This window comes from Penaeus vannamei, chromosome 7 (genome assembly GCF_042767895.1).
Source record: "Penaeus vannamei isolate JL-2024 chromosome 7, ASM4276789v1, whole genome shotgun sequence".
NCBI classification, from domain to species: Eukaryota; Metazoa; Arthropoda; class Malacostraca; order Decapoda; family Penaeidae; genus Penaeus; species Penaeus vannamei.
Genome location: NC_091555.1, coordinates 41,865,850 through 41,890,849, shown reverse-complemented (window position 1 = coordinate 41,890,849; position 25,000 = coordinate 41,865,850). Strand labels below are relative to the sequence as shown.

The 25,000-nt window shown below is 49.3% G+C and overlaps 1 protein-coding gene across 2 annotated transcripts in view; it reads right to left on the bottom strand.

Annotated features, from left to right (window-relative positions):
• peb (pebbled) overlaps positions 1–25,000 on the bottom strand; it is a 902,421-nt gene that overhangs the window by 169,680 nt on the left and 707,741 nt on the right. The window lies entirely within an intron of this gene.

Below are 25,000 nucleotides of genomic sequence, written 5' to 3'. Positions count from 1 at the left end.
CGAGGGGATCCGTCCCCTCGGGTGGCTGGAAGCGGACTGCTGGCTCCCCCCCTTGAGTCAGCGCCCCTCACACCCACTCCGGGATGGGGAGAGAGAGAGAGGGAGAGCGCTCGGAGTGGCCAGCGCAGGTGGGGAGGAGGAGGAGGGGAGGGAGGGGAGGAGTGCGGAGACAGGTGAGGGGAGAAACAGCGACAGAGAAAGAGGGGAGGAGAAGAGGTGGCGTCTGCGGGGCAAGGAATGGAGAGAGCTGCACATAAGAGGGTAGAAGAGAGGGAGAGGGAGGAGGAGTGGGAGGGAGAGAGGGAATCAGGTTAGGGTTGTGAAAAGAGGAGGAGGGACAGGCTGATAAAGGGAGGGAAGGGGAAGGAGACTCAGGCAGGTATTAGAGAGGGGAAATAGGGCAGCGGAGTGGCCGGAGTGGCTGGCGCGGTCAGAAAGCGACAGGAGGGAGCAGGAGGGAGCGGGAGGGAGCGAGTGAGAGAGAGAGAGAGAGAGAGAGAGAGAGAGAGAGAGAGAGAGAGAGAGAGAGAGAGAGAGAGAGAGAGAGAGAGAGAGAGAGAGAGAGAGAGAGAGAGAGAGAAACAGAGACAAACAGAAACAGAACCAAAAAACGAAAAACACCCCCCCCCCAAAAAAAAAAAAAAAAAAAAATCTTTATTTTATCATACAAGTCTCTATCCTATAAAACACACGAGACACAAACCCAAAAAATCCCCAAGCGAGCCGTAGGAGGGAAGCCAGCGCGCCACGACCTGTCTCCGGCCGCCCCGAGAAGGTCATTTACCCTGACCTTGCAAGTGTCACGGGAGGCGCCGGACGAAGTGAATGGAAAACGTAAAACGGGGGAACATGACCCTCCCGTCGGCGATGCGGGATGTGATGCATGCTGTGGTGTGTTATGCGATGGGATTGATTGCTATGCTATGTCGGGTTATGTTGTCCTATGCTGTGTTATGCGATGGAATGGAATGCTGTGGAATGATATGCTGTGTTATGTGATGGGACGGAATGCTATGCTATGCCAGGCTATGTTGTCCTATGCTATGTTACGCAATAGAATGGAATGTTATGCTATGCCACGCTATGTTATGCTCTGCTATGCTCTGATGTACTCTGCCATGATATGCGATGGAATGGAAAGCTGTGCCAACTTATGCTCTGCTCTGCTATGCAAAACAATGGAACGTAATTCTATGCTATGCTAACCTCTCCCATCCTATGCTATGCTATGCTATACCATGTTCCGACCCGATAGCAGAACGGGGCGCGATTTATGCTATATCATTTATCTTATGTTTCATTCCATAATTTACATAAACGACCGTCGATTAGATAACAGATAAAAGTGACAGCCAAACAAAGAGACAAAAAATATTTATCCGGATAAAAGCAAAAAAACTAAATCAGACACACGAACGAATGGGCTATTAAGTAATATAAAGAATAAACAATAATAAAGAAAACGTAAATGGGCTTTTAACTATGTATATAAAAACACAATAAAAACATTAATGGGATATCAGTATAAGAATAAACAATAAAAACATAAATTGGCTATCAAATAATATATATATATATATATATATATATATATATATATATATATATATATATATGTATATGTATATGTATATGTATATGTATATGTATATGTATATGTATATGTATATGTATATGTATATATATATATATATATATATATATATATATATATATATATATATATATATATATATATATACATATACATATACATATACATATACATATACATATACGTATACGTATACATATACATATATACATATATACATATATACATATACGTATACATATACATATATACATATACATATATGCATATATATACACATATATATGTATATATATATATATATATATATATATATATATATATATATATATATATATATATATATATATATATATATGGGCAATTAACTATTATATAAAAACAAAAAACAAATAGGCTCTCAACTATTACATAAAAAAACATAAATGGGCTATAAAGTAACATGAAAAACAAACAACCAATAAAAAAATTCAAACAAACAAACAAACAAACAAACAAACACCCGCCCTCAAAACGAATGCCAAATCTCACGGCCATGTGACATAACGCCAGAGATAATAAGGGCAAACACGCTCCGTAATTTGCTAATGAAAATGTTGATATGAATGCGTTTTTTTTCGTTTTTTTTTCTTATCCAAATGCATTTTGATATGAAAACGTTTTTTCGTTTTATTTTTTTTTATTTTTTTATCCAAATGCATTTTGATATGAATAGTTTTTTTTTCTTCTTCTTTCTTTCTTCTTATCCAAATGCATTTATTATTTTTTCTCCTGCTTGTCTGACCCTGACTTTCGTTGACTCATTCTTTGTGAACATGTCCGGGACAAGTTGATTGCGAGTCGTGGGCTTGAGGAAGAGAATGAGGGTGAGGAGGAGGAGGAGGAGGAGGAGGAGGAGGAGGAGGAGGAGGAGGAGGAGGAGGAGGAGGAGGAGGAGGAAGATCAGTAGGAGGAGGAGGAGAATCAGTAGGAGGAAAAAGAAGAAGAAGAAAAAGAAGAAGAGGAGGAGGAAGAGGAAAGAAGAGCAGGGGGATCTGAAAGAGGAGGAGGAAGAGGAGGAGGAGGAGGAGGAAGAGAAGGAGTAGGAATAGGAGAAGAAGGACGTGGATGAGGAGGAAGAGGAGGAAGAGAAGGTAGACGAAGTAGAGGAGGAGTGAGAAGGGGAGGGGAAGGGGAGAAATAGGGACAGGTAGAGGGCGAGAGAGAGAGAACGATGAGGCAGCGGGGGGGGGGGGGGTAACGAGGGGAAAAGAATGACAGGTAAGTAAGAAAGGAAGGAAGTAAGGATGGAAGGAAGGAAGGAAGGAAGGAGGGAAGAAAGGAAGGGCTGGAGGAGTGAGAGAAGGAAGAACAGAGCGGGGATATAGAGAGGAATAGTGAGAGAGAGAGAGAAGAAGGGGGGGGAGCGGGTGGGGGAGAGGAAGATAAAGGGGGATACAAGGAAAGAAAGAAAAAGAGAATGAGAAAGAGAAAATACGAAGCAAATGAGAAAAGAGAGAGGGAGAGAAGAGAGAAAGAGAGAAAAAAAATAGTCGGACGAAGTGGAAAAAAACAGTGAAGGGAGGGCGAGATGGAAGAAGGAAGGGGATGAAAGGGAGGGGAAGGAGAACGAGTGGGGGTGGGGGAGGGGGGTAGAAGGGAGACCAGAAGCATGACTTCGCATTTTCACCCAAATAAAATATCCAATAATCCAAAGAGTTGTATTCACCCCACTTTTAGCAATGAATTTGGAATCTTCGGACACCGTGCCTGGCAACTTCACCCCCCACCCCATCCACCCTCCCCCTCCTCACCCTCACCCACCCCCACTCCCTCCCCTTCCTCACCCCTCACCCACCCTCAACCTCACCCCTCTCACACCTCCCCTCACCCCACCTCTACCTCCCCCTCCTCACCCCACCTCCACCCCTACCTTCCCCTCCTCATCCCACCCCCTCCCCTACCACCCCTACCACCCCCTCCACACAAGTGAAAAAGTCAATAACCAGTGGTGATTATTGTACGCTTGGGGGAAGAAGGGGGGGGGTAAGAGGACAAGGGCGGGGGGCGGAGGCGGGGGTGGGGGGGGCGACAGGTGAGAATAAAAAAAGAGGGAGAGAGGCGGAAGGGGGAGAGGAGGAGAAGCGGGCGATGGGGAGGATAGGAAAAGGAGAAAGAGGAGAGGGATAGGGAAGGGGGTAGTGGCGGAGGAGGAGGTGGAAGAAGAGAGAGAAAAAAAGATGAAAATGACGGAAAAAGTGATGCTCATGATAATAAAGAATAAATGGTGATTCAGTGATAAGCAAAATGCTGATGATAATGACGATGACGATGATAATGATGACGATGAAGATGATGATGATAATGATAATGATAATGATAATGATGATTGATAATGATAATGCTGATAACACCAATAATGACGAAAAAAAGATGAACAAAATACTAACAAATACGAACCATGGCGAAAGAAAGAAAGAAAGAAAGAAAGAAAGAAAAAAAAACAGAAACCAAACCAAACCCAAAACCTACAAAAAAACGATAAAAAACCCACATGCGAGCCGCGAGACCCGACCGAACACACAAGAAGCCTAACTAAGCCCCATGAAATTATATAGGCCTAAGTCCCCCCCCCCCCCCGCCCCCCCCCGTGGCATGCCCGGCGATCGTGGGCGCGGGATCAATAGGCCCGTTCGAGGGTCGCGGGCGGAAGGAACCTCTTGCTAGATGCTTGGTGAGGCAATAAAGGAAGCGAGAGATGCACGGGTGAGGCGAGAAGGAGGTATGGGTGAAGTGAGAGAGAGGTGTGGATGAGATGAGAGAGAGGCATGGGTGAGGCGAGATGGAGGTATGGATGAGGCGAGAGAGAGGTACGGGTGAGGCGAGAGGTATGCATGAAGCGAGAGAGAGGCATGGGTGAAGCGAGAGAGAGATATGGGTGAGGCGAGAGAAGTATGAGTGAAGCGAGAGAGAAGCATGGATGAGGCGAGAGAGGTTACGGGTGAGGCGAGAAAGAGGTATGGATGAAGCGAGAAAGGCACGGATGAGATGAGAGAGGCTTGGATGAGGAGAGAAAGAGGCATAGATGACGTGAGAGAAGCACGGAAGAGATGAGAGAGGCATGAATGAGGAGAGAAAGAGGCATGCATGAAGCGAGAAAGAGGCATGGATGAGTCGACTAAGAGGCACAAATGAAGCGAGAGGCACAAATGAGGCGAGAGTGAGCGCAAAAGCGAATTCATGGAAGTCGGAGCACGTCCCGAGGTAAGTCAGGTGAGTCAGGAGTTAACTAGTGTGAGCCAGTGAACTATAATGAGTTAAGAGTGAATCTGGAATGGATGAGTTGAGAGTGAGCCAGAGAGAGTCAAGAGTGAGTTTCGGGGGAATTAGATGAGTCAAAAGTAATCTATTATGAGTCAGTGAGCTATGAATGAGTCAAGAATGAGCGAAGGATGAGTCAATAGTGAGTCAAGAATGAGTCAATAGTGAGTCAAGCATGATTCAATGAGGCAAGAGTGATTCAATAGTGAGTCAAGAATGAGTCAATGAGTCAAGAGTGATTCAAGGGTAAGTCAGAATGAGTCAATAGTGAGTCAATGAGTCAAGAGTAATTTAAGGATGAGTCAGAGTGAGTCAATAAGTCAAAAGTGATTCAAGGATGAGTCAGAGTGAGTCAATGAGTCAAGAATGAATCAATGAGTCAAGAGTGATTCAAGAATGAGTCAATGAGTCAAGTGTGATTCAAGGGTAAGTCAGAATGAGTCAATGAGTCAAGTGTGATTCAAGGGTAAGTCAGAATGAGTCAATGAGTCAAGAGTGATTCAAGGATGAGTCAGAGTGAGTCAATGAGTTAAGAGTAATTCAAGGATGAGTCAGAGTGAGTCAATGAGTCAAGAGTGATTCAAAGGTAAGTCAGAATGAGTCAATGAGTCAAGAGTGATTCAAGGATGAGTCAGAATGAGTCAATGAGTCAAGAGTAATTCAAGGATGAGTCAGAGTGAGTCAATGAGTCAAGAATGAGTCAAAAATGAGGTCTTGATCAGCCAAAGCGCACCGGGATGAGGTCCAGGGAGGGCAGGCCGTGTCAGGAGGCGAGCGAGTGAGTCGAGAATATCAAGAATGATGGCGGTACAAAACCCTGTGGCTTATTTTCCACCGAATAATGTTCCCCTTTTCCACCATTTTCAATTTTATGCCTTTCTCCTCTTCCTCGTTGTGTTCTATGTTAGTCTTTCTTCTCTGTATATATCACTTTCTCTTTTTCTCCTTTCACCATCTACATTTTTCTATCTCAATTTTTTTTTTTTACATTCCTTCTCGTTTTTTAAAACTGTTCTTCCTCTTCATTTTAGTTTTGCGCTCCCATTCTTCTTCTTCTTCTTCTTCTTCTTCTTCTTCTTCTTCTTCTTCTTCTTCTTCTTCTTCTCCTTCTCCTTCTCCTTCTCCTTCTCCTCCTCCTCCTCCTCCTCCTCCTACTACTACTACTACTACTATTTTTCATTTCTTTTTCTCCCCTTCCTTCCATCATCCGTACCAGAATCACCTTCACCATATCCTCCTCCTCTTCTTCCTTCACTTCCCTCCACCTACTCTTCCTCCTCCACTTCCATCCTCTTCCCCAACCTTCTGCATTTCCTCTCTTCCTCCGTTTTATCTTTCATCTCCTCTCTCATCCTTTTTCTCCTCCTCGTCTCCTCTACCTCCCCTTCCTTCTTCCTCTTCATCTCATCTACCCTATCCTCCTTTCCCTGCCTTTCCTATTCGCTATTGCCCATTCCTCCCTCACAACCTATCCTTTATTTTTCCTTCCTCGGTGTCCTCCTCTCCACTCTTTCCCCTTCGTCCTCCTCTCCTCTCCTTCTTCCCTCGTCCTCCTCCTCTCCTCTACTTCCCCTTCCTCCTCCTCCTCCTCCTCCTTCCTCCTCCTCCTCTCCCTCTCCTTCCCCTTCCTCCTCGTCCTTCTCCTCTCCTTTCCTTCCTCTATCTCCCCGTCCTCCTCCTCTCCTCTACTTCCCCTTCCTCCTCCTCCTCCTCCTCCTCTACCTCCCTTCTTTCTCCCACTTCCCCTCGCCCTTCCCATCCTCTTCCTCTCCTCTCCTTCCCCTTCGTCCCCATCCTCCTCCTCTCCTCCTCTCCTCTCCTCTTCTCCTCTCCTCTCCTCCTCCTCTTCCCCTCCCCATTCGCACGGGCGTGGCTCACCTCAGCAGTCATCTCCTCAGCCAAGTTCATTTACATCATGCCCGCCGTGGAGAGAGGCGGGGGGTGGGGTGGGGGGGGGAGAGAGAGGCGAGGGGGGAGGTGGGGGAGAGAGGAAGGGGGAGAGGCGGGGGGAGAGGAAGGGTGGGGAGAGGCGGGGAATGGAGGAAGGGGAGAAAGAGGAGGGGGGAAGGGGGAGGAAGGGGGGAAGAGGCAGGGAAGGGGGGAGAGAGAGGCGGGAGGGAGAGAAAGGAAGGGGGAGAGAGAGGAAGGGGGAGAGAGAGGTGGGAGGCGAGGTGGGGAGAGAGGTGGGGGAGGCTAGATGAGTAAAAGGCAATTAAAGAGAGGGGAGAGAGAAAACGAGGGAGATATGATAGAAGGGGAAGGAGTAGGAGAGAAGAGAGGAAGAAGGGGAGAATGAAATAGATGGATTGATATGAGGAGAAAGGGAGAGAATGAGGGTGGGGAGAGGAAGGGTTAGGTAAAATGCAGTAGAAGGATTGAGATAGAGATAGAGAGCAAGAGTAAAAGAGAGAGAGAGAGAGAGAGAGAGAGAGAGAGAGAGAGAGAGAGAGAGAGAGAGAGAGAGAGAGAGAGAGAGAGAGAGAGAGAGAGAGAGAGAGAGAGAGAGAGAGAGAGAGAGAGAGAGAGAGAGAGAGAGAGAGAGAGAGAGAGAGAGAGAGAGAGAGAGAGAGAGAGAGAGAGAGAGGGAGAGAGAGAGAGAGAGAGAGAATGACAGACAGACAGACAGAAAGATAGAAAGAGAGAGATTGAGAGAGAGACAGACAGAGAGATAGAAAGAGAGAGATTGAGAGAGAGAGACAGAGAGATAGAAAGAGAGATAGATAGATAGATAGATAGATAGATAGATAGATAGATAGATGGATAGATAGATAGAGAGAGAGAGAGAGATTGTGAGAGATAGGGAGAGAGAAAGATTGAGAGACAGACAGACAGGGAGATAGAGAGATTGAGATTGAGATTAAGAGAGAGAGAGAGAGAGAGAGAGAGAGAGAGAGAGAGAGAGAGAGAGAGAGAGAGAGAGAGAGAGAGAGAGAGAGAGAGAGAGAGAGAGAAAGAGAGATAGGGAGAGAGAGAGACAGACGGACAGACAGACAGAGAGATAGAAAGAGAGAGATTGAGAGAGAGAGAGAGAGAGAGAGAGAGAGAGAGAGAGAGAGAGAGAGAGAGAGAGAGAGAGAGAGAGAGAGAGAGAGAGAGAGAGAAAGAGAGAGAGAGAGAGAGAGAGAGAGAGAGAGACAGAGATTGAGAGACAGACAGACAGAAAGATAGAAAGAGAGAGATTGAGAGAAAGAGAGAAAGAGAGAAAGAGAGAGATAGAGAGAGAGAGAGAGAGAGAGAGAGAGAGAGAGAGAGAGAGAGAGAGAGAGAGAGAGAGAGAGAGAGAGAGAGAGAGAGAGAGAGAGAGAGAGAGAGAGAAAGAGAAAGAGAAAGAGAAAGAGAGAGAGAGAGAGAGAGAGAGAGAGAGAGAGAGAGAGAGAGAGAGAGAGAGAGAGAGAGAAGAGAGAGAGAGAGAGAGAGAGAGTGAGAGAGAGAGAGAGAGAGAGAGAGAGAGAGAGAGAGAGAGAGAGAGAGAGAGATGGTTGGGTGTGGCCGCACATCTCCCGCGTATTAGTACTTCTCTGTCCCATCACCAAAATTAACCAGGCAATTTTAGAGCGAGTCTGTCCGATAGCACCGTTCACCCCCCTCCCCCGCCCTCTCGACCCCCCCTCCCCTCCCCTTCCCTTCTCCCGTCTAGGCAGGGAGAGCGAGAGGCGGGAGGGGTTAGGAGGACAGATGTTCGGGGAAGGAGAGGGAGAGGGGGTGAACAGATGTGTTGGAGATGGAGGGGGCGAAAGGGAGAGAGGGATGTGTTGGAGTTGGAAGGGAGGTGAAATGGAGAGATGGAGAACAATGTTTTGGAGATGGCGAACAGGGCAAGGGAGAGATTGAGGGAGGGACAGGAAGATCGAGTGATGGTGATGGAGACGGAGAGATAGATAATGAGAGAGAGAGGGAAGTAGAAAGAAAAGGGAATATTCGGAAGATGGAGGAGAGGACGATGGAGAGAACAAACTTTAGAATACGAGAAAGAGAAAGAAGAAGAAGAAAAGTAGTTCAGAAAAAGAAGACCGGACAAGAGAAGAACAAAACGGTAAAAAAAAAAGAAAAAAAAGAAAGAAAAAAATAACAGTAATAATAATAATCCAGACACCAGACAAACAAACAAACAAAAAAGGCTCCAGCGAATACCTTAGCCAAACAAACAAACAACAAAAACCAAAAGGACGCAGTATTACCAAGAGAGCAGGATGACCTTGGGATGCAGGATGTCTAAAGGTACAGAAATAAATAATCAGCTGAAGTACAATCAAAAATCCTTACGTTAATTACATTTTACAAGAAGTGCAGATGGGCGACTCTTGTTAATTAAGAGTAGTTACAGGTATAGGTTGGAGGGGGGGGGGCGGTTGCCTATAGAAAGGTAGGGGAGGGAGAGAGAGAGAAGAGAATGTGTGGGGAAATAGAAAAGAGAAGGGGGAGGGGGAGAAGAGGAGGCGGGGGGAGAAGAGGAGGAGGGGGAGAAGAGGAGGGGGAAGAAGAGGAGGAAAGGGAGAAGAGAGAAGAGAAGAGGGGAGAAAAGAAGAGATGGAGGGAAAGGAGAAGAGATAAGAGAAGGAGGGGAAGAGAAGAGAGAAGAAAGGAGGGGAAATAGAAGAGATAGGAGAAAATGAGGGGAGGGGGAGGGGGAGAGGAATGAAGAAGGAGGAGAGATAGAAGGATGAGTAGAGTGGATAGAGGGGAAGGTAGGGAGGGTAAGAGGAGGAGAAGACAGGGATGGGGCGGAGCAAAAGGTGGAAGAAACAAGGGAAGATGAGTGGGGGTGTGAGCGCGAGGGTAGAAAGAAAAAGACAACGAAAGAGGAAGACCAGAACAGAGCAGAGTACAGAAACGAAGAAAAAAAATCAGAAGAGAAGGCAAAAAAGAGAGAAAAAAGCAAGAAACCAAACGAAATAAAATAAAAAGCCCTGAAAATCCCCCATCACCCAAAAAAAAAAAAAAAAAAAAACACGAATAAAAAGACAAAAAAAGAAGAGAAGGCAAAAAAAAAAAAAAAAAAAACGAAACCCAAAGAGAGAGAGAAAAAAACAAGAAACTAAACGAAATCAAGCGAAAAAAAATGAAAATCCCCCACCAAATAAGAAGAAAAAAAAACGAATAAGATACACACAAACACACACACAAAAAGCAAAAAAACGAAAGAGAAAAAGAGAGAGAGACGAGGCGAGAACAGCAGAGGACGGCAGAGAAGAAGAAGAAGAAAAAAAAACGAATAAGACACACACACACACACACAACGAAAGAGAAAAAGAGAGAGAGACGAGGCGAGAACAGCAGAGGACGGCAGAGGGCGGAGGAGGGGAGATGGCCAGCGGCAGAGGATGAGCGGGGTGCGTGCGAGGGGACAATGTTTTTCCTCAGGGAGAAAATAAACGGAGATCACGGAATTTCTGGGTGATGTGACTCGCCCGGAGGTGGGGGAGGGAAGGGAGGATAAAGGTGGGAGGTGGGGGAGGGAAGGGAGGATAAAGGTGGGAGGTGGGGGAGGGAAGGGAGGATAAAGGTGGGAGGTGGGGGAAGGGAAGGGAGGATAAAGGTGGGAGGTGGGGGAGGGAAGGGAGGATAAAGGTGGGAGGTGGGGGAAGGGAAGGGAGGATAAAGGTGGGAGGTGGGGGAGGGAAGGGAGGATAAAGGTGGGAGATGGGGGAAGGGAAGGGGGAAGGGGAAGGGAGGATAAAGGTGGGAGGTGGAGGGGAAGGAAGGGAGGATAAAGGTGGGAGGTGGGGGAAGGGAAGGGAGGATAAAGGTGGGAGATGGGGAAAGGGAAGGGGAAGGGAAGGGAGGATAAAGGTGGGGAGGTGGGGGAAGGGAAGGGAGGATAAAGGTGGGGAGATGGGGGAAGGGAAGGGGGGAAGGGAAGGAGGATAAAGGTGGGAGGTGGGGGAAGGGAAGGGAGGGAAGGGAAGGGAGGATAAAGGTGGGAGGTGGGGGAAGGGGAAGGGAGGGGGAAAGGGAAGGGAGGATAAAGGTGGGAGGTGGGGGAGGGAAGGGAGGATAAAGGTGGGAGATGGGGAAGGGAAGGGAGGATAAAGGTGGGGGATGGGGGAAGGGAAGGGAGGGGGAAGGGAAGGGAGGATAAAGGTGGGGAGATGGGGAAGGGAAGGGAGGATAAAGGTGGGGGATGGGGGAAGGAAGGGAGGGGGAAGGGAAGGGAGGATAAAGGTGGGAGATGGGGGAAGGGAAGGGAGGGGAAGGGGAAGGGAGGATAAAGGTGGGAGATGGGGGAAGGGAAGGAGGGGGAAGGGAAGGGAGGATAAAGGTGGGAGATGGGGGAAGGGAAGGAGGGAGGAAGGGAGGATAAAGGTGGGAGATGGGGGAAGGGAAGGGAGGGAGAAGCGAGAGGATGATAAAGGTGGGAGATGGGGGAAGGGAAGGAGGATAAAGGTGGGAGGTGGGGGAAGGGAAGGAGGATAAAGGTGGGAGGTGGGGGAAGGGAAGGGAGAGGATAAAGGAAGGAGGGGAAGGGAAGGAGGATAAAGGTGGGAGATGGGGGAAGGGAAGGAGGATAAAGGTGGGAGATGGGGGAAGGGAAGGGAGGATAAAGGTGGGGAGATGGGGAAGGGAAGGGAGGGAAGGGAAGGGAGGATAAAGGTGGGAGATGGGGGAAGGGAAGGGGAAGGGAGGATAAAGGTGGAGATGGGGAAAAGGAAGGGAGGATAAAGGTGGGAGATGGGGGAAGGGAAGGGAGGGGAAGGGAAGGGAGGATAAAGGTGGGAGATGGGGGAAGGGAAGGGAAGGGAGGATAAAGGTGGGAGATGGGGGAAGGAAGGGAAGGGAGGATAAAGATGGGAGATGGGGGAAGGGAAGGGAGGATAAAGGTGGGAGGTGGGGGAAGGGAAGGGATGGGGGAAGGGAAGGGAGGATAAAGGTGGGAGATGGGGGAAGGGAAGGGAGGGGAAGGGAAGGGAGAGATGGAAAGGGAAGGAGGATAAAGGTGGGGAAGGAAGGAGGAAGGGAAGGGAGGATAAAGGTGGGAGGATGGGGGAAGGAAGGGAAGGGAGGGAAGGGGGAGGATAAAGGTGGGAAGGAGGGAGGATAAAGGTGGGAGGTGGGGAAGGGAAGGGAGGATAAAGGTGGGAGATGGGGGAAGGGAAGGGAGGATAAAGGGTGGGAGATGGGGGAAGGGAAGGGAAGGGGGAAGGGAAGGGAGGATAAAGGTGGGAGATGGGGGAAGGGAAGGGAAGGGAGGATAAAGGTGGGAAGGGAAGGGAAGGGAGGGGAAGGGAAGGGAGGGGGAGGAAAGGGAGGATAAAGGTGGGAGATGGGGGAAGGGAAGGAGGATAAAGGTGGGAGATGGGGGGAAGGGAAGGGAGGATAAAGGTGGGAGATGGGGGAAGGGAAGGGAGGATAAAGGTGGGAGATGGGGGAAGGGAAGGGAGGGAGAAGCGAGAGGATGATAAAGGTGGGAGATGGGGGAAGGGAAGGGAAGGGAGGATAAAGGTGGGAGGTGGAAGGACGGAAGGGAGGATAAAGGTGGGAGATGGGGGAAGGGAAGGGAGGGGGAAGGGAAGGGAGGATAAAGGTGGGAGATGGGGGAAGGGAAGGAAGGGAAGGGAGGATAAAGGTGGAGGTGGGAGAAGGGAAGGGAGGATAAAGATGGGAGGTGGGGGAAGGGAAGGGAGGATAAAGGTGGGAGGTGGGGGAAGGAAGGGAGGATAAAGGTGGGAGATGGGGGAAGGGAAGGGAGGGGGAAGGGAAGGGAGGATAAAGGTGGGAGGTGGGGGAAGGGAAGGGAGGATAAAGGTGGGAGGTGGGGGAAGGGGAAGGGAGGATAAAGGTGGGAGGTGGGGGAAGGGAAGGGAGAATAAAGGTGGGAGATGGGGGAAGGGAAGGGAGGGGGAAGGGAAGGGAGGGGGAAGGAAGGGAGGATAAAGGTGGGAGGTGGGGGAAGGGAAGGGAGGATAAAGGTGGGAGATGGGGGAAGGGAAGGGAGGATAAAGGTGGGAGGTGGGGGAAGGGAAGGGAGGGGAAGGGAAGGGAGGATAAAGGTGGGAGATGGGGGAAGGAAGGGAAGGGAGGATAAAGGTGGGAGGTGGGGGGACGGAAGGGAGGATAAAGGTGGGAGATGGGGGAAGGGAAGGAGGGGGAAGGGAAGGGAGGATAAAGGTGGGAGATGGGGGAAGGGAAGGGAGGGGGAGGGAAGGGAGGATAAAGGTGGGAGGTGGGGGAAGGGAAGGGAAGGGAGGATAAAGGTGGGGAGGTGGGAGAAGGGAAGGGAGGATAAAGATGGGAGGTGGGGAAGGGAAGGGAGGATAAAGGTGGGAGGTGGGGGGGAAGGGAAGGGAGGGGAAGAGGGAAGGGAGGATAAAGGTGGGAGATGGGGGAAGGGAAGGGAGGGGGAAGGGAAGGGAGGATAAAGGTGGGAGGTGGGGGAAGGGAAGGGAGGATAAAGGTGGGAGGTGGGGGAAGGGAAGGAGAATAAAGGTGGGAGATGGGGAAGGGAAGGGAGGGGGAAGGGAAGGGAGGGGGAAGGGAAGGGAGGATAAAGGTGGGAGGTGGGGGAAGGGAAGGGAGGATAAAGGTGGGAGGTGGGGGAGGGAAGGGAGGATAAAGGTGGGAGATGGGGGAAGGGAAGGGAGGGGAGGGAAGGGAGGATAAAGGTGGGAGATGGGGGAAGGGAAGGGAGGATAAAGGTGGGAGGTGGGGGAAGGGAGGATAAAGGTGGGAGGTGGGAAGGGAGGATAAAGGTGGGAGGTGGGAAGGGAAGGGAGGATAAAGGTGGGAGGTGGGGGAAGGGAAGGGAGGATAAAGGTGGGAGATGGAAGAAGGGAAGGGAGGATAAAGGTGGGAGGTGGGGGAAGAGAAGGGAAGGGAGGATAAAGGTGGGAGATGGGGGAAGGGAAGGGAAGGGAGGATAAAGGTGGGAGATGGAAGGGAAGGGAGGATAAAGGTGGGAGATGGAAGGGAAGGGAGGATAAAGGTGGGAGGTGGGGAATAGCGATAATATTGGTGAGGAGGTAGACAATAGCGATGAAGGTGCGGTAATAGTTTTATGATCTTTGATACTAGGAATAAAGAAAATTGTGATGATACTAATAGAAATGATAATAATAATAATAATGATAATGATTATAACCTAATAAAAATAATTTAAAAAATAACAATGATAATAATGATAATGATTATAACCTAATAAAAATAATAACAAAAATAACAATGATAATAATGATAATGATTATAACCTAATAAAAATAATAACAAAAATAACAATGATAATAATAATGATGATGGTAACAATAAAAATACCAATGATAATAATTATAACAGAATAATAATAAAAATAACAATAATAACAGTGATAATAATAATGATGATGATACTATAATAATACCAATATCATAAAAAAAACAGATAAATAATAAAGATAATAAAGTAAAATGTCGAAATTCATCGAGCCTTCACGACCGAATTCATAGCCGGACCACGAAGCCAAATCGGAAAAAAACAAACAAACAAAAATAGATATTCTCTCTGCTTTGTTTATCTTTTTTCGTCGCTTGTTTATCCCAAATTGCCTATCTCCTGCAGCACTCTACGCTCTTTTCTCCATTTGAAAAGCGTAAAAGAAAGAAAGGAAATGAAAAGAAAGAAAGAAAGAAAGGAAATGAAAAGAAAGAAAGAACGAAAAAACTCTGATATAAACGGAAAAACTCTCCGTCTTGTCCCTTCCCTTTTCACTTCCTTCTTCCCGATCGACCGACTAACCGACCAATGACCAGTGACCGATAACCGAGTTTCCAGTGACCGGCGACCGACCAGTGACCCGGCAGTAACCTGTGACCTAGCAGTGACCTACCCTATGACCTATCAGTTAACCAATGACAGAACATTACTAGATCAACTTATCCACCGACTGACCGACCAATCACCTATCAGTCCACCATCCACCGACCACTACTCAATTAACAACCCACCGACTACCAGCGACCGATCGACTGACCGACTAACGACCCACCATTGACCGACCAATACCCAACTAACAACCCACCGACTGACCGACTAACCGACCGATGACCTACCAATACCCTATCAATCCACCATCAACCGACCAATACCCGACTAACAACCAACCGACCCACCAGTGACCGACTAACGACCTACCGACCCACCAGCGACCGACTAACGACCCACCGACCCAGCAGCGACCGACCGACTGACCGACCAATGACCGACTAACAGCCAAGACGCAGAAATCCTTGCCTCGATTCTTGAGAGCCTTCCTCCCGTTAAGACTTGCTGCGAAATCCCTCAGCTTCGAAATCCCCCCCCCCCCGCCCCCCGCCCCCCGCTCCCACAGGGCGTGAATCACCCTGTGAAGCCCCGGTGGTAGAGAGGGAGAAGGAGAAGGGGAGGGAGGGAGAGAGAGAGAATGAAAGAGGCTGTAGGGGGACAAGGAGACAGAGAGGGAGAGGGAGGGAGAGGGAGAGAGAAGGAAAGAGGCTGTAGGGGGACAAGGAGACAGAGAGGGAGAGGGAGGGAGAGGGAGAGAGAAGGAAAGAGGCTGTAGGGGGACAAGAAGAGAGAGAGGGAGAAGGAGAGGAAGAAGGAGAGGGAGAGGGAGGGAGAGAGAGAAGGGGAGAGAGAGAGAGAGAGTGAGAGAGAGAGGGGGCGGAAGGGAGCAGAGGAGGGGGGAGAAAAGAGGTAAAAAAAGAACAGTAGATCAGGAGACAGGGGGGGAAAAAGAATCACAAGAAGAGAGGAGGAAGGAGTAACGGAAAAATAGGAAGTAAGGAGGAAAGAGAAGAGGAAGGAGGAAGGGAATTAATGAAAGAAGAATAACGGAGTGACAGCGAAGGATACGGAAGGCATGGGACGAGAGGGAAGAAAGGAGGCAGGAGAAGGTAGAAAGAAAGGAGAGAACAGAGGAAGGGAAGAACGGAAGGGGTCATGGGCAGAGAGTAAGAGGAAGGGAGAAGAGGAGGAAAGTAAGGAGAAGGGAAGGAGGGAGCAAAGGAGGTCGGGATCAGGGGGATGAAAGAAGGCAGAAGGGAGGAGGGAGCAGAAGGTATGGGGCTGGGACAGGGAGCAGAGAGTAGGGTGCAGAGGGCAGAGGGCAGGGGACAGGGGGCAGAGGACTGGGGGCACGGGACAGGAGACAGAGGACAGGGTGCAGAGGGCAAGGGACTGGGGGGCACGGGACAGGGAGCAGAGGACTGGGGACAGGGTGCAGAGGGCAAGGGACAGGGGACAGGAGACAGAGAACAGAGGATTGGTGGCACGGGACAGGGGGAAGAGGGCAAGGGACAGGGACAGGAGGGGACAGGGGACATGGGACAGAAGCCACGGGACAGGTTACAGGGGACAGGGAGCAAGGGGCAGGGGGCACGGGATAGGGTACAGGGAGCCAGGGACAGGGAGCAAGGGACAGGGGGCAGGGAGTAGGGGACAGGGGGCAGGTGGGTTCGCTGGAGCTTATTGATCGGCCAGCTGTAAAAGCAACACCCATGTCACTCCGCCACCAACGCCATGAGAGGGGTCCGGGAGGAGGGGGGGAAGGGGAGGGAGGGAGGGAGGAAGGGAGGATGGGAGAGTGGGGGTCCGGGGAGGAGGGGAGGAGTGGGAGGGGGAGGGAGGGGAGGGGGGGAGAGGGGGCTCTTAAGCGCTCACCTGTTCTCCCACCTGATCTGACTCTCACGCCCGTCCGCCCGCACAGCCAGAAACTTTATTTATTTATTAATTTTATTATCATTATTATTTTTTTTATGGCCGCCCACCACTGCAAACCCACTTTTCGAAACCCTCCCGCCCATCCACCATCCGTCTTTAGCATCCACCTCTTCCCCCCCCCGCCCCCCCCCCGCCCGAACTCGCATTCCCGCCCACCCAGAGAAACCTCGACGCTCATCTCCCCGCAAAGTTCCACGCCCGCCCTCCCTTCCCGACCAACCCACCCGCAAAGTTCCACGCCCGCCCTCCCTTTCCCGCCCGCCCGCAAGCCCATAACAAATCCCCATACATATATATCTCCCTGCTTGACCGACCACCCGAACACCTTATTAATATTCATAATTATCTGCCGGTAATTTACAGCTTTTATTGATTCCTTCGCCACTTTCGCTTAGTCACGCGTCGCGGCGGAGGCGAGAGGAAATAAAGGAGAGGCAGGGAGGGAGATGGGGAGGAGGGAGGGAGGGGGAAGGGAGGGAGAAGGAGAGAGAGAGGGAGGGAGGGAGATAGAGAGGGAAACAGGGAGGAGGGAATGGAGGGAGGGAGGGAGGGGGAGGAGGGAAGAGGGAGGGAGGGAGGGAATAAGGGAGGGAGGGAGGAGAGAGGGAGGGGGAGGAAGGAAGAGAGGGAGGGAAGAGAGAGAGAGAGAAATTGAGGGGGAGAGAGAGAGAGAGAGAGAGAGAGAGAGAGAGAGAGAGAGAGAGAGAGAGAGAGAGAGAGAGAGAGAGAGAGAGAGAGAGAGAGAGGGCGGGGGAGGGAGGGAGGGAGAGAGAGGGCGAGGGAGAGAAAGAGGTAAATTTCGCCACCGAACCACGGTAGAGATAATATATGATTGTGTATGTGATAGCAGGCGCCAGTAACTTCAGAAGCAGTAGTATCAGTAGTAGGAGTGTTAAGGGTATAATGATGATAATAATGATGATAATGATAATGATGATGATGATGATGATAATAATAATAACGATGATGATGATGATGATGATGATGATGATGATGATGATAATAATAATAACGATGATGATGATGATGATGGTAATGAGAATAATAACAATGGCTATCATAACCGTTATCATAACCAATATCATCATAATTATCATGATAACAATAATGGCGACAATAATAATAATGATTAATAATATTGATTATGATAATGATATTGACAACAATAATTATAATGATGATAATGGCAATAGTCATAATAACAATAATGACGACAATGGTAATGATACCAACAAACAATAATGAAAATAATACCAATGATAAAATCAATAACAACAAAAATAATGATGGAAATGATGATAACAATAGGTAAACAAATATATAAAAAAATATGTTCATGATAAGAAACACCCTCCCCCCCCCATAAAAATTATAAATAAAAATAAAAGAACAATAACAATTAAAAACGGAGAAATCTAATGAGATAACGTCTAAAAATAATGATGACAAAATAAAGCCTTGATCCGCCCCAATCACAAGAACAGTGACAATAAAAAAAAATAAATAAATAAATAAAATAAAAAAAAATCATGCCATTCGCAATTGCATTTACGAATATTCATTCCTTTTGCATCTACTTAAACGCATCAAAAATTTATTTCATTCTAATTACACGCTTTCATCTTTTTCACCGCATCCTCCTCTCCCTCGAATAAAGAAAGAAAGAGAGAGAAAGAAAGAAAGAATTCAACATCTCCCTTCCCTCGAATAAATAAATAAATAATTATATAAACAAACAAACAAATAAATAAATCACACCCCCATCCCTCGAATAAATAAATAAAGAAAGAAAGAAAGGAAAGGAAAAAAGAAAAACACTATTAACGAAGACCGCATTCTTGACCGCGCTCAACGAACACCTCATAGCGAACACCGCAGCGAAGAGGACGGCGCCGCGAAGACCCAGGATGTAAGCTGTTCCTTGTGGAGATCGTGACTCCTCGCTCGTAACGCAGATTCGCCTGTGACTCCTTTTGGGCGAGGCGTACTGTCTCAGCGCGGCGGAAGACCCACTTCTGTCTTCCTCTCGTTCTGGTTGGCTCTCTTTATCTCTCTCTCTCTCTCTCTCTCTGTCTGTCTCTGTCTGTCTGTCTCTCTCGCGCTTTTTGTCTTTCTTTCTCTCTCTCTCTCTCTCTCTCTCTCTCTCTCTCTCTCTCTCTCTCGGCCTTTCTTACTCTTTCCTTCTCTTGCCCCTTTCTCGCGGATTTCCGCTCGAGGTATTTTTTTTCTTTCCTCCCTCCCCTCACTTCCTCGCCTCCTTCCTCCCTTCCTTTCTCCCCATCCTCCTCCTCTCCTTATCGCTTGTCCCTCATTCCTCCCCTCTTCCTAGCCTACCACTCCTCCTTCCTTGATTTACATTCGTCCAACTTTTCCACCCTCCCTCCTTTCTCTCCCTCCTCCCTCCCTCTCTCTCTCTCTCCTCTCTCTCTCCCCCTCTCTCTCCCTCCGCTTTCCTCACCTCTTTCCACCCCCTCTCCCTTCCACCCCCTACTCGCCCTCCCCACCCAATCGCTGTCGACCCCCCATGCAGATTATCTTGGCGCGTCCTCTTCGCCAGCTTCCTCCATACGGTCGAGTTCTCCCCGGCCAACCCTGGTCTCGATCGACCTTAAGGCACAAAAACGCACCGGGGGGACTTGGCACATTCTGCATCAACCCCTTCCTCCCCCCTCCCCCTGGGCTTCCCCACCCCCCGCTCCCTAGGACACAGAATCCGAGGCAAGCGAACCACCGGAAGCCCTACATTGGGGAAGGGGGCCGTGGGGGAGGGGAAGGGGGAGGAGGGAGGAGGGAGGGAGGGAGGGAGGGAGGGGAGAAGAACCGGCACTGATGACCCCTCTGACACAACTGGAGGGAGGGGGAGCGGGTGGAAGGGACGCGGCGAAGGAAAGCAGCGAGAGGAAGGGGATTCTCTCTCTCTCTCTCTCTCTCTCTCTCTCTCTCTCTCTCTCTCTCTCTCTCTCTCTCTCTCTCTCTCTCTCTCTCTCTCTCTCTCCCTCTCTCTCACTCTGTGTGTATATATATATATATATATATATATATATATATATATATATATATATATATATATAGATATATGGATGTGTTTATATAACTATCTATCTATCTATCTATCAATCTAGTTACCAATCTATCTATATCTATGAAATATACACACACACATTTATGCATATACTGTCAACGACGATTTTGATGACGAAGATGATAATACCGAAAACGGTGATAAAAACACCAATAATGATAATCCTGTAAATATGCCTTGGGTAGAGCGGTCCCCCCCCCTTTAGGCGTTCTTGTCCTGGGGAGTCAATGACGATAATAATGATGATGATAATGATATAATAATTATGATAATCATGACAATAACAATAATGATGATAATGATAATAAGGACAATAATAATGATGATAATGATAATAAGGACAATAATAATGATGATAATGATAATAATAACAATAATAGTGATGATAATGATAATAATAACAATAATAATGATAATAATAACAATAAAATGAATAAGAACACTAACAATAACAGCAACAAGACAACATTAATAATAATGAAAATAACATCAACAGAAATAGACGAAAATAATGATGACGAAACAATCCTATCAACAGTAATAATGGCTCCCGAGATAAACAATAATGACAAGTATACGAAAACAACAACAACCGCACGTAATGAAAATAAAAGATAAAAATCCAATTCAATCGGCATTATCAGAGACCGCTTTCCCGCGTTCAGATTCTCGGAATTACGTAAAAGCGAATAATACGAACACGGAGAACATAAAACGAACAAGTTTCACATCTGTTTTTTTTTTCGGTCGACTTCTGCACGCGCAGATCATCGAAACTTTTATCTATTTTTTTCCTGTAAATGAACTTTGAAGAACTTTGTTTACTTGTGTTTTTTTTCTTATTATTATTTTTTTACGTAATACGAATGAGTTGACAATGGACGTGACTTACACCACTCTTTGCAACCGCATACCCCCCCCCCCCTCTCTCTCTCTCTCTCTCTCCCTCCCTCCACATGTAACCTCTCCCCATCCTACTTTACAGCCTCGTGTATCCCCCTCTCCCCTCTCCCTATCCCTATCCCCCCTTATACTCCTTCTCCTCTCCCCCTTATACCCCCTCTCCCATCTCCCTGTCCCCCTTATACCCTGACACCGCCCTCTCCACTCCCCCTCCCCCTCCTCCCGTCTTATGTCTTGCTTCGTCGCGGCACAAAAATGCTGCGCAAAGTCCTCCAACTGCTTCTTGTCTGACACACGATACACGAACTCTACAAGACTCTACACAAGATAAACTCGAGCCCCAAGACACCCTTGTCACCTGCTCTCTCTCTCTCTCCCCTCTCTCTTTCTTTCATTTTTCTTCTGTTTTTTGACTAGTTTCTTTCCCCCTGCTTTCCTAACTTTTTTTTTCTTCTTTCTTTCTTTTCGCTTTTGTTTTATTATTATTCCCGCTCCCTTCCCCTCTTTCTTTCCTTCACCTTCTTTCTCTATCCCCAGTTCAATGTCCTCCCGCGTCTTCTCCTCGGCTTTTTACACATGGACGTGTCTGGGACATGTTTTCCTTTATCTTCGACGTGATTGGTTAATAGGAGAGACGCACTCGGCTTGTCATTGGTCTTCCAAGAGGAGATGCCGCCGTCCTCATTGGTCGATACCGGCGAGATGGCCCACGATTGGCTGATCTGGCCCTTTCGAAGGCTTCTGACTTCGGCATCGCCACTGTGGGGACGGGAGCTTCTCTTCTTTGTCTTGTCGCCCCGTTCTCCTCCTTTCTCTCTCCTTTCCCCCCTCTACTTCCCTCCGAAGGCACGGTCTAAAACCTCTCCCTCCACCTATCTGTAGATCGCCACACACCTTCACAAGGCACCTCTACTCTTCTCGTACTTTCTACCGTCGCTCTCTTTCTTCTCGTACTTTCTGCCGTCCCCCTTTCTTCTCTTTCCCCTTCTCTACCTCCTCTTTCTTCTTCTTCTTTTTCTCCCCTCCTCCTCCTCCTCCTTCTCTTCACCGCTGATCCCCGTCACGAAGATCGCCTTACGTGGCCTCTCGAAGAATTATCTTTCAGAAAAAAAGAAAAAAAAGAGAGAGAAAAAGTGTGACGAAGGGCACAGGAGACCAAGACGCTGGCTGACAGACTGACTTCCGTGGCGAATCGATAAGCGTTATCAGCACGTCACCCTTCCACGGGGGAGGGGTGGAGGGGGGGAGGGAACAATTCAAGGGAGATAAAAGAACGAGGCTTAACTTTGATGTATTTTGATTTTGAACCAGAAAATAAATAATAGAAGAAAAATTGGCTCATAAAGCTAACAATGGCCCTCACATCGTTGTTTTTTTCACTGCATTGTGGCGTTCTGAATGACCTTCCAGGAAGAGGTGATGCTGGCCATTGCAGTGCCAGCGCCAGGTGATGGTGCAGCCACAGTGCCTCCGTCAGATCAATACCTGTGCATCACTCCTTCTTCACTCCCCGCATCTGCCTCGCAGCTCGGCCAGCTCCCTCTGCCTCTGCTTCGTCTCCTTCTTGTACTTCTAGTTCTATTACTGCTTCTTCTTCTTCTGTTTTTTTTTGTCCTCTTACTCTAGACTATTCATTCGCTTGTCAGTCTCTTGCCAAGAAGAAAGAATACAGAACAGAACGTCTCTCTTTGTGCCTGTCTCTGTCTCTCTCCCTCTTCTTCTCCCCAACTACCTTCTCTCCCCCTCTTTCTTTTCCCTCCTCTCTCTATCTCTCTCCCTCTGTCCCTTCACTCTTTCCTTCTTCTTCCATCTGCTCTCTTTTTACACGCGCTTACTCATTCACTCACACTTCTCTCTCTCTCTATCCCCCACCTTTCCCCTCCCTCTCTCTCTCTCTTCGTCCCCATCCTTCTTTCTCCTTCCTCTCTTCAATCACCCCTCTCTCTCTCTCTCTCTCTCTCTCTCTCTCTCTCTTCATCCTTAAATCCCCCGCTCTCTCTCCTCAATCCCCCCCCTCTCTCTCTCTCTCTTCTATCACTCCCCCCCCTCCCTCTCTCTCTTTTCATCCTTAAATCCCCCCTACCCCCTTCCCTCCTTCCCTCCCCCCTCTCGCATCACGCCGAGTACCCGCAGAGCCTCCTGCCGTAGCGAGGGGCAGCGGAGGGGACGCTTCTCCTCGCCATGATGCAGAGGAGCCTGGCTATTGATTTTGACCCGGCACAGGTAGACACACAGGTCGGGGGAAGAGAGGGAGGGAGAGAGGAGGGGAGAAAGGGAGAGAGGAGGGGAGAAAGGGAGGGAGGAGGGAAGAGAGGAGAGAGGAGGAAGGTGGATGAGGGGGGTAAATGGGAGAGGTAAGGAGGAGGGAAGAGAGGGAGGGAGGAGGGAAGAGAGGGAGGGAGGAGGGAGGAGGGGAGAAAGGGAGATAGAGGGAGGGAGGAGGGGAAGAGAGGGAGGGAGAGAGGAGGGGAGAAAGGGAGAGAGGAGGGGAGAAAGGGAGGGAAAGGTGGAAGAGAGGGAGGAGTGCAGGAGGAAGGAGGGAGGAGGAGAGGGAGGTCGAAGGGAAAAGAGGAAGGTTGGTGGGAAGAACAGACGAGGGGCCGGTAGGAAAGAGGAGGAGGAGTACAGGAGGATGGAGCGCGGAGGAGGGAGGAGAAAGGAGGAGGAGTAGGAAAGACGAGGAAGGGCGCGGGAGGAGGGAGCGAGGAGGAGGGAGGAGGAAGGGTAGGAAATGTGTGGATGGGTGCAGCAGGAGGGAGCGAGGGCGCTAGGAAGAGGAGGGAGGAGGGAATACCAAGGCCGGGGAAAGAAGAGAGAGAAAGGAAGGGGAAAGGAGAACAGGATGGAGGAAGAGGAGGAGGAGGCGGCGGAGGTGGAGGAGGAGGAGGAGGAAGAGGAGGAGGAGGAGGAGAAGGGGGAGGAGGAAAAGGAGGAGAAAGAGGAGGAGGAGGAGGAGGAGAAAGAGGAAGAGGAGGGGGAGGATCGTGATGCGATTTAGCCTGAGCCGCCATATTTCGTATCCTGCATCGACATTTCCGCGAATACCAGAGCAACCCAACAAATCATCAACGAGTACAAGGGTATACAAAATTAGAAAAAAAAGATGGCGCAGCTTTCCAAAATTCTCCCATATCTCCCTCGAAAATCCCCTCCTCCTCCTCCCCCCACCCCCCTCTCCCCTCACCCCAAGCGGACGCCTGGCAAGATGGCGGGAGGGGCGGTCGAGATGCCACACACTATCTGGCGGAGATGGCAAGTTCCCCGCTCGCTCTGGCCGCTCGCTCCTCTCCCTCGGCCCTCCCCCTCCCTTGGCCCTCCCCTTTCCCCTCTCCCTCGGCCTTCGCTCCTCCCTTTCCCTCTTCTTCGGTCGTCTATTTCCCCTCTTCGCCCTCCTCGTCTCCCTCAAGTCCTCTCCCTCGGCCCCCCACTTCCCCTCTCCCTTGGCCGCCCCCACACTTCCCTCTCCCTCGGCCTTCGCTCCTCCCTTTCCCTCTTCTTCGGTCGTCTATTTCCCCTCTTCGCCCTCCTCTCCCCCTCCCTCGGCCTTCGCTCCTCCCTTTTCCTCTTCTTCAGTCGCCTATCTCCCCTCTTCACCCTCCTCGTCTCCCTCGAGTCTTCTCCCTCGACCGCCTCCTATCATCTATCCCTCTCTCTCCCCTCACCCTCCTCTCCTCTCCTCTGCCTCGGTCGTCTCCCCTCCCCTCTCTCTCCCCTCATTCTCCTCCCTCATCTCCCCCTCTCCCAAACACACGCACGTAAAATGGCCGGCGAAGGGACGCAGATGGAAGGGAGAAGAGAAGAAGAGAAGATGAGAGAGAGAGAGGAGAGGGAGAGGGAGAGGAATGGGAGAGGAATGGGAGAGGAGAGAGAGAGGTAGAGGGGAGGTAGAGGGGAGGTAGAGGGAGAGGAGAGAGAGAGAGAGGAGAGGGAGAGGTTGAGGGAGAGAAATGGGAGAGGAATGGGTAAGGAACGAGAGAGGAGAAAGAGAGGAGAAAGAGAGGTACAGGAAGAAGAATGGAAGAGGAGAGAGAGAGAGAAGGGAAGGAGAGGAATGGGAGAGGAGAGAGAGAGGTAGAGGGAGAGAAATGAGAAAGCAACGAGAGAGGAAAGAGAGAGGAGAGGGAAAGGAATGGGAGAAGAATGAATAGAGAGAAGAGAGAGAGAGAAGGAGAGGAATGGGAGAGGAGAGGGACAAGGGAGAGCCTCGTAGCCTCACAGTTGTGGCAGGAATACCATGATATCTGGTATTATCTCCGCCGCACAGAGCTCTCATGGTCGTAAAACATGCATTATCTGATCGCTGCGCCGGTGTGCGCGTGTGCTCGTGTTGGGTGAGCGTGTGTGTGTGTGTGTGTGTGTGTGTGTGTGTGTGTCTGTGTGTGTGTGTGTGTGTGTGTGTGTGTGTGTGTGTGTGTGTGTGTGTGTGAGAGAGAGAGAGAGAGAGAGAGAGAGAG